The 16145-nt window shown below is 45.5% G+C and overlaps 1 long non-coding RNA gene across 1 annotated transcript; it reads right to left on the reverse strand.

The window, feature by feature from the left end:
• Nucleotides 1-5663: 5663 nt before the first annotated feature.
• Nucleotides 5664-15872, reverse strand: LOC134478424 (uncharacterized). Its single transcript, XR_010051041.1, has 3 exons — nt 15589-15872; nt 9059-9185; nt 5664-6300 (listed from the first exon to the last, which is right to left on the reverse strand). It is a non-coding gene; the product is annotated as an uncharacterized LOC134478424 (long non-coding RNA).
• Nucleotides 15873-16145: the final 273 nt, after the last annotated feature.

Raw genomic sequence — 16145 nt, forward strand, 5'->3', positions numbered from 1 at the left:
CTAACTCCTTCAGTTTTTTATGCTAGGGAGACAACATGATTTTCACCTTGTGAATCTGAACCATTCCACCCAAAAACATGATCACAAGTTGCAACCATGTATCTATAAGAGCCTCATGATTATCCTTCTTTATAGTTGAGTAGTTTTCCATTGTATAAAAATGCCGTATCTTATCTATTCTGCAGTTGATGGGCAAGTCACCCCTGCTTTTTTCTAGTTCCCTGTCACATGGAGCATTGTTTTCTGTCCTTTGACTTTCAGTCTATGAATTTCCTTTTGAGTTAATGCATTTCTTGTATATTGTATATTGATGGATCTTGTTTCTTGATCCATTCTGCCTGTGTTTCTTTTTATTGGTGAATTAAGGCCATCTACATTAACGGTTATGGCCAACATGCACTGGTTGGCCTCTGTCATGCTTTTTTTCCTGCCCTTGGCTCCTTACTTTTTCCCACTGTCTGTACCCCGTTAGTGATCCCACTCTGCTTCTGTTCCTGCAACTATGGTCATTTTTATAGTCATTCTTTCTAGAATATCCAGTGCTCTAGGTTTGGTTTGGTAGTCATGCATTCCTTTAGATGTTCTTTGTCATGGAATATTTTCTTTCTTCATTAATTTTGAAAGATACTTTTGCATATTACATCAATTTTGGTTGCAAGTTGTTTCCTTTCAGGACTTGAAATACTGCACTCCAAGCTCTTCTTTGAGTTGATGATTGTGTTGAGAAGTCTTGTGATTCTGATAGGTTTTCTATTATAGGTGATCTATTTCTTTAATATTCTGTTCTTGTGCTGAGTTTCTGGGATCTTGATTATTATGTCTGGGTGTAGATTTATTTTGGTTATGGCTAGTTGGAGTCCTATATGACTCACTTATCTGTATGTTAGGTCCTTTTCCCATGCTTGGGAAGTTTTCTGTTATAACTTCTGTAAATAGTTTTTTATGTCATTTGTGTTGATTCCTGCTACTTCACTGACACTTATCACTCCTTAATTACTTTTCATTGCATCATCTTGCAGTTCTTGAATTGTTATTTCCTGGCTCCTTGTTATATTTAAGAGCTCTTTCCTTTCACAATCACTAGCTGCCCTCCTTTCTTCAAGGTCTGAAAGTCTATCTTCAGTTTTGTTCAAGCAGTTTTGTCAGCTTTCAGTGGTTTTTAATTTCTTGGATGTCTCCGTGAGTCTTTCATGAATTCCAGTTCTTCTCTATATTGTCTGTTCAAGGTTTTTCTCATTCTCCTATGCTCCTTTTTCTTTTTAATCTATGTCTTCTTTAGATTAAACTCAGCAACCATTTTATTATGTTTGTTATTTCTTCTTTTACCTGAGATATTATTTCTGATCTGGTTTCTTTTACAGCCTCATGAAATAGTTTCTTTATCTCAGTTGCCATCATCCCAGAAATTTCAGGTATGAACTTATACTTTCTTCCATGTCTAAGTCTCCTGGACATTTTCTGTTTGAGCCCAGAGATTACCTTTTGCTCCTTAGTCTTGACATTTTGCTGGGTTTTTCCAGGCAAGTTGGTTGTTGAGTCCCAGGTGCTTCCTACTCTGGCTATCCATCACAGTGTAGGGGGATGTGTCAGGCACCTGGGTTTCCCCAGGAAATAGTAGGATGCAGGGCAAGTTTCTACAGGGCATGGTTGGCTGGTTCTTCTTGCCTGCGACGGCTATCCAAGGGAGAGTCTAGATGGCGTCCTGCCTGCCCATGGAGACTGGGCAGGTGTTGGGAGCCGCGTCTGTGATAGCTCGCCTTGCGCGGCGGACGTGCGGCCTGTGGTAAAGAGCAAAGCCTGAGGTAGATTACCCCTCCCATCGAATATGTTAGTTTCCTGCTTACCGCGTAAACAACCCGCTCAACAATATAGTCTGCCTGGCAACTGATGATGTTAGCCAATCAGCTTGCCTTGCTTACTTTAACATGATTGGACACTGTACCCGTATATATACCGGTGCCACCCCTGGGCGGAAGTAGAAGCCAGGTAGAAGCCCGGAAGTAGAAGCCCAAAAAGGAGCCGCGGAGAGCGGACCGGTAGAGGCTTTGGGGCAGACTGAAGCACAAAAGGAGCCGCGGGGAGCGGAACAGAGGAGGCTTCAGCTGGGAGAACCCAGGGCAGGCTGTACGGAGAAGGAAAATAAAAAGAAAAGGTTGTCCACTACCAGACTTTGTCGTGTGTCCTTCCTGCCGGCCGGGAGCGGACATCGACAGGCAGGCTTCTTCTTTCCCTTAGATTTTTATACCTGATATGATTCTAGCTCTTCCTCTGAATATCAAACTCCCTGAAATCTGGTGTTACACACACACACACACACACACACACACACACACACGCACTATTCAGAAAGCAACTATTTATAGGGGCTGTGTTTGAAATTCAGCTTCATCCTTCGTAGATTGTATGCTCTTTGCAAGTCCACTCATTCCACCTTGAGGCTCACTTTCCCTGTCTGAAAAGTAGGACAAAACTACCGTACAGAGAAATTTAGATGGCATACTCTGGGGAAATGCCCACCTTTGTGGAAGACCTTAGTAATATAAGTCTAAGTAGAAACAGTGAGCAAAACATTATTTAAATGAATGTCTTGAATTCTTTTCAAGAGTTGTAAAAGTACACAAAGAACTTTTTATACAAGCATACAAAGTTCATATTGGCAGGAATGTCTGGATTCTGATGAAATAGGCCTAGCCTCCAGATTTCCACCCAAGACAGCATTTGAGCAAATGCTGCAGCAGTCTGCTCCAGTGTCTGAAACTTTCCTCATCATTGTCCCTCCTATGGGCTAATGCATCCTGCCCAGTGCCCCTGAACGGAAACTAGGGCATCACAAGAGAGGCTTGGGCAGCAAGGCGGGGTGTGGGTGTAATGTATTGGGGTGTGGGGACAAGGATTTTTGCTCTAGCTATGCCCCATACCATCCACTTGTTCCTTACCCAACACTCTGTCATTTGGCTCTTAGCTTCATTTACAAGCTGTGTGTGACAATCACACTTCCCTCACAGGGTTGCTGAGGTTCAGTTTCTTGACTTCAGCTATTGACACTCTGGCCTGTAATTCTTTGTTCCCTGTGCCTGGGTGTCCAGTGCATTCAGGATAGTTAGCAGCAGTCCTGGCCTCTGCTGCTAGATGTCAGTAGCATCTCCTGACAGCTGGGAAACCAAAAACAGTTCCAAATAATGCCAGGATGGGGTGGGAGATGCCTGCAGTCAGCCACTGTGGGAAAAAGTCAAACTCAATAATTCCTGTATGCGCTTTTGTAAAGTTGAAAGCACAATGCAAGTGTTAGTTTAAATGATTTTTCTCTAATTCCAAGGAAGATTAAATTTACCCTTTCAATGATTCCTTGACACTTAATAACTGTTAGTGATAATTGAATACTTGTTATGTGATCTGCTCTGACATTGACTTCTTCTGTACAAAAGGGAACAGAGGCTTTGAGTGCATACACAGCATACCAATTTCACAGAGGAAGAAGTGGAGGCAAGCTTTGAACCTGTGGTGCACATCAGCGGACTCTAAACCCACCCTGTCACGTACAGTCCATCTTGACTGCAGTGAAACACATTGCCACATCTTAGCAGCTGACACCACCACACAGTTGTCATCTCACAATCCTGTAGGTGAGGAGTTTGAGCACGGTGTAAAGGTCCTCAAACGACTATAGTCAAGGTCTTGGCCAGGACTTGGGTCTCATCTGATTGCTTGACTGAGGAAAGGCCTACTTTCAAGTTCACACAGCTATTAGCTGGTTGTCAGACAAAGAAGTAAGCCTCAGGTCCTTGCTTGCTGTCATCAGGAGGCCACTTCAGTTCTTACCAGGTGAATTTCACTGTAGAACAGCCCACAACATGGCAATCTGCTTCATCACAGCCAGCAGACGGTCTGTTGCAAGATGGATATGATGCGATCGTGAAAGGGACATCTCACCACAGTTGCTGTATGTTATTGGTCGGAAGCAAGGTGCTGAGCCAACCACATGCAAGGAATGGGATCACACAGGGGCACACATGATACAGGTGAGGGTCACTAAGGCCATTGAATGTCACCTTGTCGTGCTGCTGTCCTGCCTCCTGGATGTATAGGACATTTGTAACTGCTAGTTCACATGCTGTTTTCTAGTTTTGCTTTTTGTTTTATAGACTACTGTAATCTTCTTGGTTACTATAATAAAGTATCCTAGACTGGGTCATTTAAACAACAATTATTTCTCACATAGTGACATTTGAGAAGTTCAAGATCAAGGTACTCATTGATTAATTATTTACTCATGAGTGCTTGTAGACAGCTGCCTTTTTGCTGTAGCTTCACATTGTGGGGACAGTATAGTGGTGAGAAAGAGACAGAGACAGAGAAAGAGAAACCCCACTTTTCTTTTAAGGCCACTAAGCCATTCTCTAGGAGACTCATGTAGGAGGATCACAAGTTTGATCTCATCCTGGGCAACTTAGTGACTAGGCCAGACACTTTCTCAAAATTAAAAAGAAAATCAAAAGGGCTGGATCTGTGTGATAGTTAACTCTGTTGTCATCTTGAATAAGAAACACTTCATAGAATGGTTTAGCACAGTTCTAGATGTGTCTGGATGCTGGACTTAATGGAGAGGAAAGACCCACCCTGGATATGGATGGCACCAACCAACAGGCTTATATCCTGGATTGGAATAAAAAGGAAAAGAGGAAAGAAGGCTCACGTTTGCTTCTCTGAGGGGAGCTCCAGTCTTTGCCAAGGCCCTTGGACATCTGTCTCCAGGTTTCTAGCACAGATCCTTCAGATTCCAGTTACAGACTCAAACAGGACTCTGAAGTGAGCTCCAGGCCTTCAACTTTTGATTGATCCTCCAGCTTTCCACCTCACAGATGACCCTTTTGCATTCTTCCACCCAGAATCTGCGGGTGACCATGCTAAGCCTACCTTACAAAACCTTTATGTAGCCTCTGATACCAGATGTAACTCAGCACAAAGGATCAGTACCCCCAGCACCTAAAAAATCTAATACTTATAACTAATACTAATATGAGAGTCTATTCTCTAATCCCAACTATGTCCCAAAGTCTCCATCCTCAAATATCATCATATTGAGAATTAGGGGTTCAACTCAAAGAATTTGGGGCAGGTGCATAATTCACTCACAGTGTAGATGAAACTATGTATTCTGCCAAAGAAGGCTGAGGTTTTTCCAAGAGAGGGATGTGGATTCTTCTAGAAGTGACATCTTTTTCATATAACCACCCTGCGATCTGGAATTTGAATGAAGTCTTGCCATTTGATAGGTCTCAGAGTCTGTGTAGTCTGAGTGAATGAAAAATACATCCAAAGGTGCTGAAATAAAATTCAAACAGAATGGGACCAAGGGAAGATAAACATGAATGGGAGTTGGGGAGGGACTCTACAATGTGCAACATGGAAGTCAGCAACACGACATGCAAACACAGCTGTGGAGCTCAGTTAACTGGGCAGTTGAGTCAGCCTCTGCACACAGCGTTTTCTCAGTTGCATGTGAGAACTTAATTCCTGCCTCACAGGGCAGCTCTGAGGGCTGAAGAAGGCAATGCATGAAAGCCCCTAACATTACTTATATCTCCAGCAGTGGCTGCCCAAAATCTTTATTAGTCTCCTTACTGCTATAACAAATTACCATAAACTTAGTAGGATTAAAATAATATGAATTTATTAATCATACTGTAACTCCAGAGTCAAAACATTGTGTTCACTTGAAGATGTTGGCAGGCATTCCTTGCTTTCAGAGACTCTAGGGAAAATCTGTTTCCTTGCTCTTCCCAACTCTTAGAGACCACTGTATGTATCCCTTGGCTTATGGTCCCTTTCTTCATTTTCAAAGCCAGACATGCAGCATTGTTTTTTTTCTCTCTGATCTCCACTTCTGCCTTCCAGTCCTCTTTGTCTGATTTCCCTGTTCCTGCCTCCCTTTTAGCAAGGTTCTGGGATTACATTAGGCACCCAGAATCATCTCCTACCTCAGTATCCTCCATGCCATCACATCTGTAAAGTGGTTTTTATCGTGCAAGGCATTACATTCACAGGTTCCAGGGATTAGATCATGGACATCATAGGGGAAGGCATTATTTAACTGGCAACAATCTATCTTCTCTCCTCAAAGTTTCATATCTATCTCACATGCTTTGACCTTTTTCTTCTCAAGCCAGTACAACATCGGTTCAATCTGAAATGTCATCTTGGTGTCAACAAATCAGAAGCCTCCAACATCAACAGTTAAACCATCCAGTTTAGGTGTGGGTCAGGCTCAGAGTAGAGTCCAGTTTGGTCACGGTTTTCTATCTGTGGAAGGATGAAAAAACAAGCAAGTTATGTGTTCCCAGAACACAAGGTGAGACCAATGCTATTAGGCTAAAGATTGCAGCCTGCCCTTTCAGTGGGGAGGAAACTGAAAGAAAAAAAGAGGGGCTGGTTCTGAGTAATTTCTCAATCCGACAAACTCCATTAAGGTTCAAGGTCTGGCTCCACACTGTCCCCTGTGTTCCCAGCTTTGTTTTCAAAGTCACACTTTCGTGTCTGTAGAAATTTGAGTTTCTGACAGCCCTCTTGCTTTCTGCTTTTTTGGGGTCTCTGTCTCCTGTCATTTAAACTGGCAGTTGCTTTTCTAGCATACCATTCACAAAAGTCTTATGTATCTCCTGTGTCTCTTACATGCACGAACTTGTTACACTTAACCCTCAAGCCAAATTATGCTGTTTTTAAAAATACAGTTTTATTGGAACGCAGGCCCATATTTTTGTTGATGTGTCGTGGATAGCTACTCCCCTAACACAATAATGGAAGAGGTTGTGACAGAAACACTAGGGCTCGTGAGTTCACACAACCTGGCATCCAGCCCTTGCAGAGCATGTACATTGATGCCTGTCCCAGAGCAGAGACTCAATTCAAGTTTGTTAAAAAGTGACTGGCTTGGACAGGTTGTAAAATAGGAGCTGTGTGACCCTAATTCAGAGGTGTTTGGAGCGGTGAGATGGTTGAAGGGCAAAGAATAAAGGTAAGAGAGGTGACAAACTTCGAAAGGAAGTTTGAGCTTCTTGGCAGGTTGCCTTGGGAACTTGGGGACAGTATAATTAAGCAGAAAAATTAGGATGAAAGCATTCATTTGAAAGAAAACAAGGGAAGAAATTCAAGATCTCTTCTGTTAAGGCAGAAGGACCACACTTGGAGCAGAACTTGAGGCCTTCAGTACACAAGAACCATATTGCTTCTTTATCTTCTGCCCTCTGAAAAGAACCTAATGGCCAGGGGTGTGGCACACACCTGTAATCCCAGAACTCTGGGAAGCTGAGGCAGGAGATTTGTAAGTTTGAGCCCAGCCTGAGCAATTTAGTAACTTTGGGAGACCTTATCTAAAAAAAAAAAAAAAATTGAAAAAGGCTGACAATGTAGCTCAGTGTGAAGGCTCTGGGTTCAGTCCCCAGTCCTAAAGGGGAAAAAAAGGAAGCCCATTGTGCAGACAGCATTTGTTAATCCTGTACAGCAGTGCCAAGCTCCTAGTAAGCTGTGATTCCTACCCCTTAGGGGGCTTTTCCCCTGTGGGAGCAAGCTCACCCCAAGTGTAAGGCTGTGAGTGGGTCTGGACATTTCCATAAGAAGACAGCTTGATTAGCCTTATTTAAAATACGATTACTTCCAGAATCCCTGTGCATAAATCAAGTTAGGTGATCACACTCGTCACAGAACCTTACTTGCCTGGTCACCAGCTCAAAGTGTTCTTTGGCCCAAACAAAAAGGAACAAATAAGAGGCACAAACCCACTTGAGGCCCTACACATTAATAGAAACTGATTTTCCCTTAAAAACAGCTCTCTTTGGGAGTTGTAAATAGGAAAAAATAAACCTTCCAAGAGAGCCTTGGAGACAAACACTAGAACAGAATCAGTTTGGGGTTTGGGGGAGGTGGCATGTCAAATTTGTGGTTATTGCCTAAGCATAATGCAAGCTGCCTCAATAGCAGATTTGAATAGGCTGTGCCCACCCGAACCCCAGCAGTTTTTCCTCCCCAGCAGCTAAGCTGGGAGCACCGGGGCAGTTTGCTCTCTGGGCCCATAGACTGGAGTTTCTGCAGCAGGCAGTGTGTTCTATTTCAGGAAATCAGACCAAATAAAAATCATTCCAATTAAAAAGCGCCACCAGGCAAGTAGAACAGCAAGCTCCTGACTCACACAAAACAGACTGACCACCAAGCGCAGCTTTTCATGCATGTTGTTGATGGCAGAGCCACTGCCTTACAGCTGAGAGTTTATTCAGTGGCATAAAAACTGCCTGGTAAATTGGGCTGAGGGAAATTTTTCCCACAGAGCAATCACAAAGCATCTCAATGTGCTTATCATTTACAACAGCCCAGAGGAGGAAAGCACCCTATTTTGATTTTCAGATAATACAGAACCGAGTTATTAGTTGGCTTATTAATACTGAGCCTCAAGTAACAGATATGTTTTGCGAAACACACACACGCACACACGGCCCCCATGTGTGCTTCAGTAACAGCCTGCAATGAGGTTCGTAATGGAAGAGTCTCATTTCATCTAGGGATTTGGGTTCTAAGTGTGCACAAAGAGGAAAACCGTGTCCTGTTAAAAATGCAGTTGGAAAATTCCTTGAAATGCACACAAGCATTTCGCACAAGCACAGTAAGATACTTGCCCTGGAGGAGCAGGGGCTAAGTCAATGGCTTAAGTGTTCAGGGATGTGAGGGAAGAAGAATGGGCTAATATTACAATTTTTATCTAAAATGTCCCCTCAAAAGCTTCATGGGTCTGAAAGGTGATTAGTCCATGGGGGTGTCATATTCATCAGTGGATTAACCCCTTCATGAGTTCATAGCGGAATGTGTTGTGTGGAGATGGGGAAGCTGGACTGGGCCACCGTGGTTGTGGTCTGGAAGGATATATTCTTGTCTCCCCCTGCCTCACCTTGCTTCCTGGCTGCCATACCATGAGCAACTGTCCTCCGCTAGGCCCTCTCACCCCGTCATTCTGCCTTGGAGCCAACCAACCATGACCGAATCCTCTGAAAACTGTGAGTCCAATAAACCTTACCTCCTTTAAATTGCAGGTGTGGTACTGTGTCAGGACAGGAGAGTGACAGGCCTGAGGAACACACAGAAGGAACAGCCTTTGTCGCTCCCCCTACTCTTGTTGCCAAGGGCATGAAGGTGAATCCAGTCTAGGCAAACAAGAGTTCATCACAATCAGCTCAACCCAGTAGTGTGAGTCCTCTCTGCAAATACAGCAGGTTCCAGGGCTCCTGTAGGGAAAGTTCCTGTCCCTCAGGTTTCTCATGAGCTGGTAACAAAGATTCTCTTCCTTTTCTCATTTGCTGAAACCACTACCAGTATTTTCTGCCACTTTATCTTCTACAATTACCTTTTCCTCCTAACAGACTGACTTGTGATTTGGAAGACTGTCTCAGCCTTGTCTTTCTCTCTCTTTTGCTCTTTCTTGTTGATATTTCCAAATATAATGATCAACTTCTCCTGTGGGGAGATGGATGATGAAGAATGTAGGGATTGAGCTAGAAATTGCCCAGCCACAGTTTGATTCTAGACATTAGAAGCTTAGGCTGGGGATTTAGCTCAGCGGCATAAGTGCCTGCCTTGCAAGTGTGCAGTCCTAAATTCAACCCCTGGTACCGATAAAAACGAAAAAGACAAAAAAAAAAATTAGAAGCTTATAGGTAGAAATACGGGTTTTGCTCTCCAGACTCTTTCAGTCAAAAGTGCCAGAAACCAATCAAAGCTTAAGTAAAAAGAAGGTAGTATTTTGACTCATTCAAATGAGTGGAAGTTTGCAGTGTTATTGGCCTTGGCATTTTAGTAAGTCTGGTCATTTTAGTATTTTTTTTTTATTTTAAAGGGAATAAAACCAAACAAAATAAAACAGACTAAAGCCAATCAAAACAAACCAGTAAGTGACCCAGGGCTTCAAAACAATGCAAAATCAATAGTGGTTACCATAATGCCCCTTATTGTCTTTAAAATAGCTGCAGATATCTTCAGACATAGTAAAAATCAAACAAAACAAAACAAACTAGAACCAGTAAAAACAAAACAATGAATGCAATAAAGGACTTCTAGATAATAGTAAATCCAAAGTGGCTACCACAATACATCTTGTTATCTTTGAAATAACCGCCCATGCCATTAGATACAATAAAATCAAACAAAACAAAATAGAATAAAACCCAACCCAACAAAACAATGAAAATAATACAGGACTTCCAAATAAACAATAGGGAATTAACAATGGCTACCACCTTCAGAAGCATAGGTGCCACACTGCATACCATTATCCTCTGAATAGATGATCAGACCACCGGCCCTAGACCTGTAAAGTCAGTGAAACACCAAAGACCACAAACATCAAGCTGCATTTCCCCTCAGTAGCTATCATCACATCCTGTGTTTCTCTGGACCAGCTGGTCACTTACAGGTGGTGGTGAGATGACTCCTTTTGTTTCCCAGCCCATGTACCAAAAGGGACTGGGGTCCAGCTGTCCCCCTGGTGGCCCCCTGGTGGCCTGGTGTAACAACAAGGTGCTGATTCACAGGGAGGGCTTGCTTCTTGGTGACTTCTTATTCTCTTCCCCCAAAGTCTTCGATGGCCTTTAGTAATTATTTTAGCAATCTGTCTCTCTCTTCCCCTCTCTCTCTCCCTGCCTCCCTCTCTCTCTTTCCCTCCGTACCCAGTCCTGCAACAGGATGACCTCAGGCTTCCTTCACTCCTCATTCCACATTAACGATTTCATAGCAACATGGTGCTTTTCCCCTCAGACATCTGCAGGGAAAGATTCCACAGGAAGATTCCAATAGCACCAGTCAGTGGTACTGCAGGGCGAGGACACTCCAGTCTTCAATCCCATACCAGTCTGTAGCCAGAAGAGAAGACTGAGGAGTTTGTCTTCCTAAAAAGTACCTTATATATAGACTTCAAGAATGCAAACACTTTCTCAAGGAAAAAAGAGGGCAAGCTTTATGTACACATATGAGGGAGGAACACTGTATAGAAGAAAGGAATGATCACCCTGTGGTTAAAATAAAAAAGCATAACAAGATGCAGAACAGACTGTCTCACTCCTACCATCTTCCACACAGCTCAGTGAACCTGCAGGAACCAGCCTTGCTCTTGACACTAGCTTCCAACTAGCATTAGCCATTCCAGGAACTGGCCCTACACAGTCATCTGGGGGAGAAAAATCCATGACACAGAGAAGACAGGAAAAGAAAGTGAGGTTTCTCTCTTTTCAAAATCTACTCTTTTTCCCTCAGAGATGTTTTCAAGTTTTCTAATGCAGTGCTTTATTCTTAAAGCAAAACCAACTTGTATCATTTAGAGTTCACAAGTGTAACAGATTTAATTTTACATGTATATCATTTACAAGGCAGATTTACAACGGCCAGTTGCAGTCAGCTGTGGAAGAGTATAAAAGGGCTGTCTGCACACTGGAGACCTGGACAATTATTTAAAGGTGGAAGACCAGGAGCTCACTGCTCGGATCTGCACTGGAAGCTGGAAGGTCTGTGTTAGAATGCTGAAGAGTCTGATCTGCAAGGCCCGAGGTCTGTGCTGGAACCCTGGAGACAATGACAAAGACTGGGAGCACCTCCAGAGAAGCAGAAATAAGATGTCTCTCTTCTTTCCCTTTTTATTCTAGCCAGGCTATAAGCCTATTGGTGGATGCCACCCACATCCACGTGAGTCTTCCCTTTAGTAAGCCAATCATCCACAGCCAGAACTACACTAAACCAATGAGCTAGGGTTTCAAGGTGGCATCACACTTAACTATCACAACCGACCCCCTGTCAATTTGACAGCACCAAGTTCAGCACTGGTAGTCATATGTTCTTTATCCATCACCCTAAAATGTGGAGGCAGCATTTGCCCAGCACCCGCCCAGGCCACAGGTCACACTAGTCTATCTCTCCACCTCCGTCTCCTCTGCATTGCTCATCCAGGGGCATCAGCATCTCCTGGGAGCTTACTTGAAATGCATATTCTTAGACCTCATTCCCAAGCTACTGAATCTGTAGCCAAGGGTGGGGCAGCCATGACCAGCCCTTCCAGGGATGCCAGTGCACCGTGCTGTGCACTCTGCCCACGCTGCCCAGGTCTCCAGACACCAGATGCCCTCCAGCCCAGTGTCCCATTGCCTAGCTCCGCCTCCTGGTCCCCAGGCTCCCCTGTGTGTGTGAGTGCTCAGCCTCCCAGGACCTCGTCCATCCTCACTCACTTCCCAAACAAGAAAAACTGTGTCTCCTTCCTTTGCTGCATCTACCTCCTCTGATGCTCTTTTGTTATCATGACCTCAGAACTGTGCGCCCATATGTCTCCTCTTTGTTTCTACTCTCAAGTTCCCCATTGCCTAGGTAACAAATTATATACCTAGCTTAGCTGTTCAGACCTTAGCAATCCCATCTTCCAAACTTATTGCCTATTAATGTGTTTATTGTTATGAGTCTTCAACATTTACTGAAGTAAGTGTTTGGTGCCTTCTTAAAAGACACCGTGTCTGAGTCTTCTCAGGCTGCCACAACAAAGTGCCACAGGTTACCATGACAAATTCCCAAACATGTCTAAAATAATATTCTTTTCCTACAGTTGTAGAGGCAGGAAGTCCAAGATCACGGTGGTAGTGGGCATGGGGTCTGAAGACAGTTCTTCCTAGCTTGCAGATGGTGGAAACACGCAATACTTTCACACACTCTCCTCCTTTTCTTATAGTGCCACTAGTCCTACAATCGGGGCTCCCTCCTGACCTCATCCAACACTAATGACCTCCCCAGGGACCTATTTCCCCCTGGGTCTGTCACGCCCTGGTCAGAGCTTCAGCATATGAACTTTGCTGGATTCCCAGTCCAGATGCTAGCATGCGGATTCATGTTTACTTCCCACCAAGCTGCATTACTGAGTCCACAGCCTGCCGTGGGGCAGGGGGATGAGGCAGTCTCAACTTTCCTTACCCCACACAGGGTCTCCTCCTGTGCACTGCTCTGTGCCCTGTTCACCCTGCCTGGATCTCCAGACACCTGACACCCCCTTCCTGATGTGCTGTTACACTGCCCCTCCTCCGGTCCCCAGGCTCCCCCGAGTGTGAGTGTTCGGCATCCCGGGAATCCCATCCGTCTTCACTCTCTTCCTAATCAGGACTCTCCCTCCTTCCTCTGTTGTTCTCTGATCCCCCAGCTCCCCTTATGCCCTCGCCTCACCCTGCAAAGCACACCTTTCCAACTCCTTCGCTGACTGCTCTGCCAATAGCTAGCCCTGTCCGTGGATGGTGAAGACTGTCAGTGCTTCTAGGCACACTTTACCGTTAGTTCTTTAGATACTCACGGCCTTGCCTGGAAGGAGTCAGAATTAGCAAGGTGAAATTTAAGGCTAGGAAGTTCCATTTGGCCAAGTTATCAAGTCCTTTCTCTCCCGGAACCCGCTCCCTACCCCAGATATAGGGGTACCAAATGGAGTGCGCAATCTTAGGGAAGAGAAGGTGCTCAGGAATAATGAGGGACACCCTCACACTCTTGGCAGTTTGTTTTTCGGCCAATATACTATGCACTATTATATAAAGTAGGAGCTGGCAGCTGCATATGAACTTAGCGTGCATCCCAGGCCCCTGGGGCTTGTTGGGACACACCATGTTGCTGCACTTTCCTTCTGATGTGAGAAGGCCAGGAAGGGGCCTGAGAACCTGCATGTCTGATAAGTTCCCAGTGACGCTGATGCCACTGTTTCAGGGACACACATTAAGAACCACTGATCTAAACAGCTTTCGTATCACTGCTGGTAATTTAGGGAGAGATGAGTACATATCCCTGAGCTGTTCTGACTGCAAGTGAGACCATCCAAATGTGGTTTAGGCAAAGACTTCACAAGAGGCCTGGAGGAAGAGCTTCCATGGATAGATCAGCAAATAATTGACCTCCACGAGGATAAGTTTCTTTCTGCCTCTCCGGCCTGCCATCCTCAGGTGTTGGCCTTACTCTTGGACTTGCCTCTTTATTATTCCAAAATGGCTACCACAGTTTCAGCCATCACATACAATGTGCTAATAGTGTCTGTCTGAAGAAGAGTACGCTTCTGTGCTTCTTTGTACTTGGGAGGAAGGTCTCTACTAGAGCCCCCCAGCCATATCCCATTAAATCTCATTGGTTATGGATGCCATATGCCCACAGTCGCTGACAAGGAATGACCACACTGAGATGAGGCTGTGCAAATCCCCTCCTGGGGTGAGAGAACCACGGACTTTTGAATTTGGCCAGGGCTGTCAGCCCCAAGGCAGGTGAAAAATGTCCTTAGAGGGGCAACTGCCAGAGTCATCCAGTCACCTCTCCTCCCCCACTGTAGGTGCCTTGAGGGGGGAAATGAGCCAGAGGATAGTACTATGCTGCAAGGGTCCTGGCACTTAGCATAGGGACACTGCACGGGACTTGTTGTGCTTTGTCTACCCAGCACCTGCTCCTTAGCACCTTCTCCCCCTCTCTTCACAGCACCTAGTTTCCCCAGGAGAACCACAACCACCACCACCACCGCCACCACCCTCCCTTCCCAGTCTTAGTGGGCGGGGCAGTCTCGGTGGGCGGGGCAGTCTCAGTGGGCGGGGCAGCCTCAGTGGGCAGGGCAGCCTCAGTGGGCGGGGCAGTCCAATGGGCGGGGCAGTCTCGGTGGGCGGGGCAGTCTCGGTGGGCGGGGCAGCCTCAGTGGGCGGGCAGTCTCAGTGGGTGAGCCAGGTGAGGTACGCAGGCCTGCCCTGCCTTCCCTGTCACCCCAACCTGGCCAGGCTGAGGGTGTTTGGTGGTATCACCTTTGAACCAAATCATGCAAGGAGAAGGAGCCCCCTCTGTGCATGGGAGAACAAGCGTTCCCTCCTCCCCTGCCCTGTCCTCTCCTCCTGTTAGCTAGCTGGAGCTAGTCCTGTGTCAGCCACGGGAGTGCTATCCCTCCCACTTTACAAGTGAAGAGCTGAAGCTCTGTGTATAAGGTCACAGACTAGATGTGCTTATGCAGTGTTTTAATGAGCCCGTCTTTCTGTTGGATGCCACCCAGCAGCAGCATTCACCGTATTTTTGATCATACCTTTCAAAGACACACATGGAAGAGGACTGCAGGAACTGCTTCAGAAAATGTCAAGAATAATGGGATACCAGTATTTGAAGTCTGTGTGTGTGTGTGTGTGTGTGTGTGTGTGTGTGTGTGCCTGCTTAGGTGTATTTTGAGGGGGTTTAATGGCAATGTGTCTTTCACTATAATAAACTTTTTAATTTAATCATTCACTGTATATTTTGATAACATCTCATCTATCTGTTCCTTATACATATAAACAGGTCCTTTTCACCTCTGAAAGGATACATCTCTTCCTGCCTGGGACACCTCTGTCCTGTGGCACATTCATGGTCTTGACTCGTCCCACTATTCACACTGTGGATGATCCGACACGCAGCAGAAGTTGTGTGACTTTCAGCTAGCTACCACCACCTCTCTGCCCTGACCCCCTCGGTCTGGAGCAGCCAGGCTCCACACTGTCAGACTCTGAGTGGCCCCTGAGAAGGACCAAGGTCTTCTGCCTCCAGCCTTACCACGAGCCATGGGTGGCAGCATGTGGGGTGTCGGTCCCACCATGGGCCTCAGCACAGCGGGCCTTCTGGTGACTGCAGCCCTGGGTGACATCACAGCAGACTCCGGAGACATCCAGTGGCAGAGCCTCCCAGCCAAGGCCCTGCACACAGACCCTGAGAGAGTCGAAGTGGCAGCTGCTGTTTTAAGCCCCTGAGCCTTGGAGTGATTGGCCTGGCAGTGCTGGGTAACTAACGCACAGTGTGAGCCCTCCCTCTCTTCCCCATGGATGCCAAAGCGAGGGCACCTGTGCAGGTATGTAACAAGCAGCAGCCCAAACCTTAGAAAACTGAGATTCTACCAACATCATGCAACGTACTTGGCAATAAACATTATTAAAAAAAAAAAAGCAAACACATACATCCTCACGAGAGAGATAAGCCAGCATTTCGACAAGCTTTTGCCATTCTTCACCCTGTAAGGCATTGTGTGAGACACCTAATTCATCAGGGGCCCCAGACTGCCGTGACAAAGTACCTCACTCTGGGTAGTTTAAAACAACAGGAATTTATTCTCCCAC

Source organism: Cavia porcellus, unplaced genomic scaffold (assembly GCF_034190915.1).
Source record: "Cavia porcellus strain 051 isolate PalLab524CR breed Dunkin Hartley unplaced genomic scaffold, mCavPor4.1 scaffold_13, whole genome shotgun sequence".
In the NCBI taxonomy this organism is placed as follows: domain Eukaryota; kingdom Metazoa; phylum Chordata; class Mammalia; order Rodentia; family Caviidae; genus Cavia; species Cavia porcellus.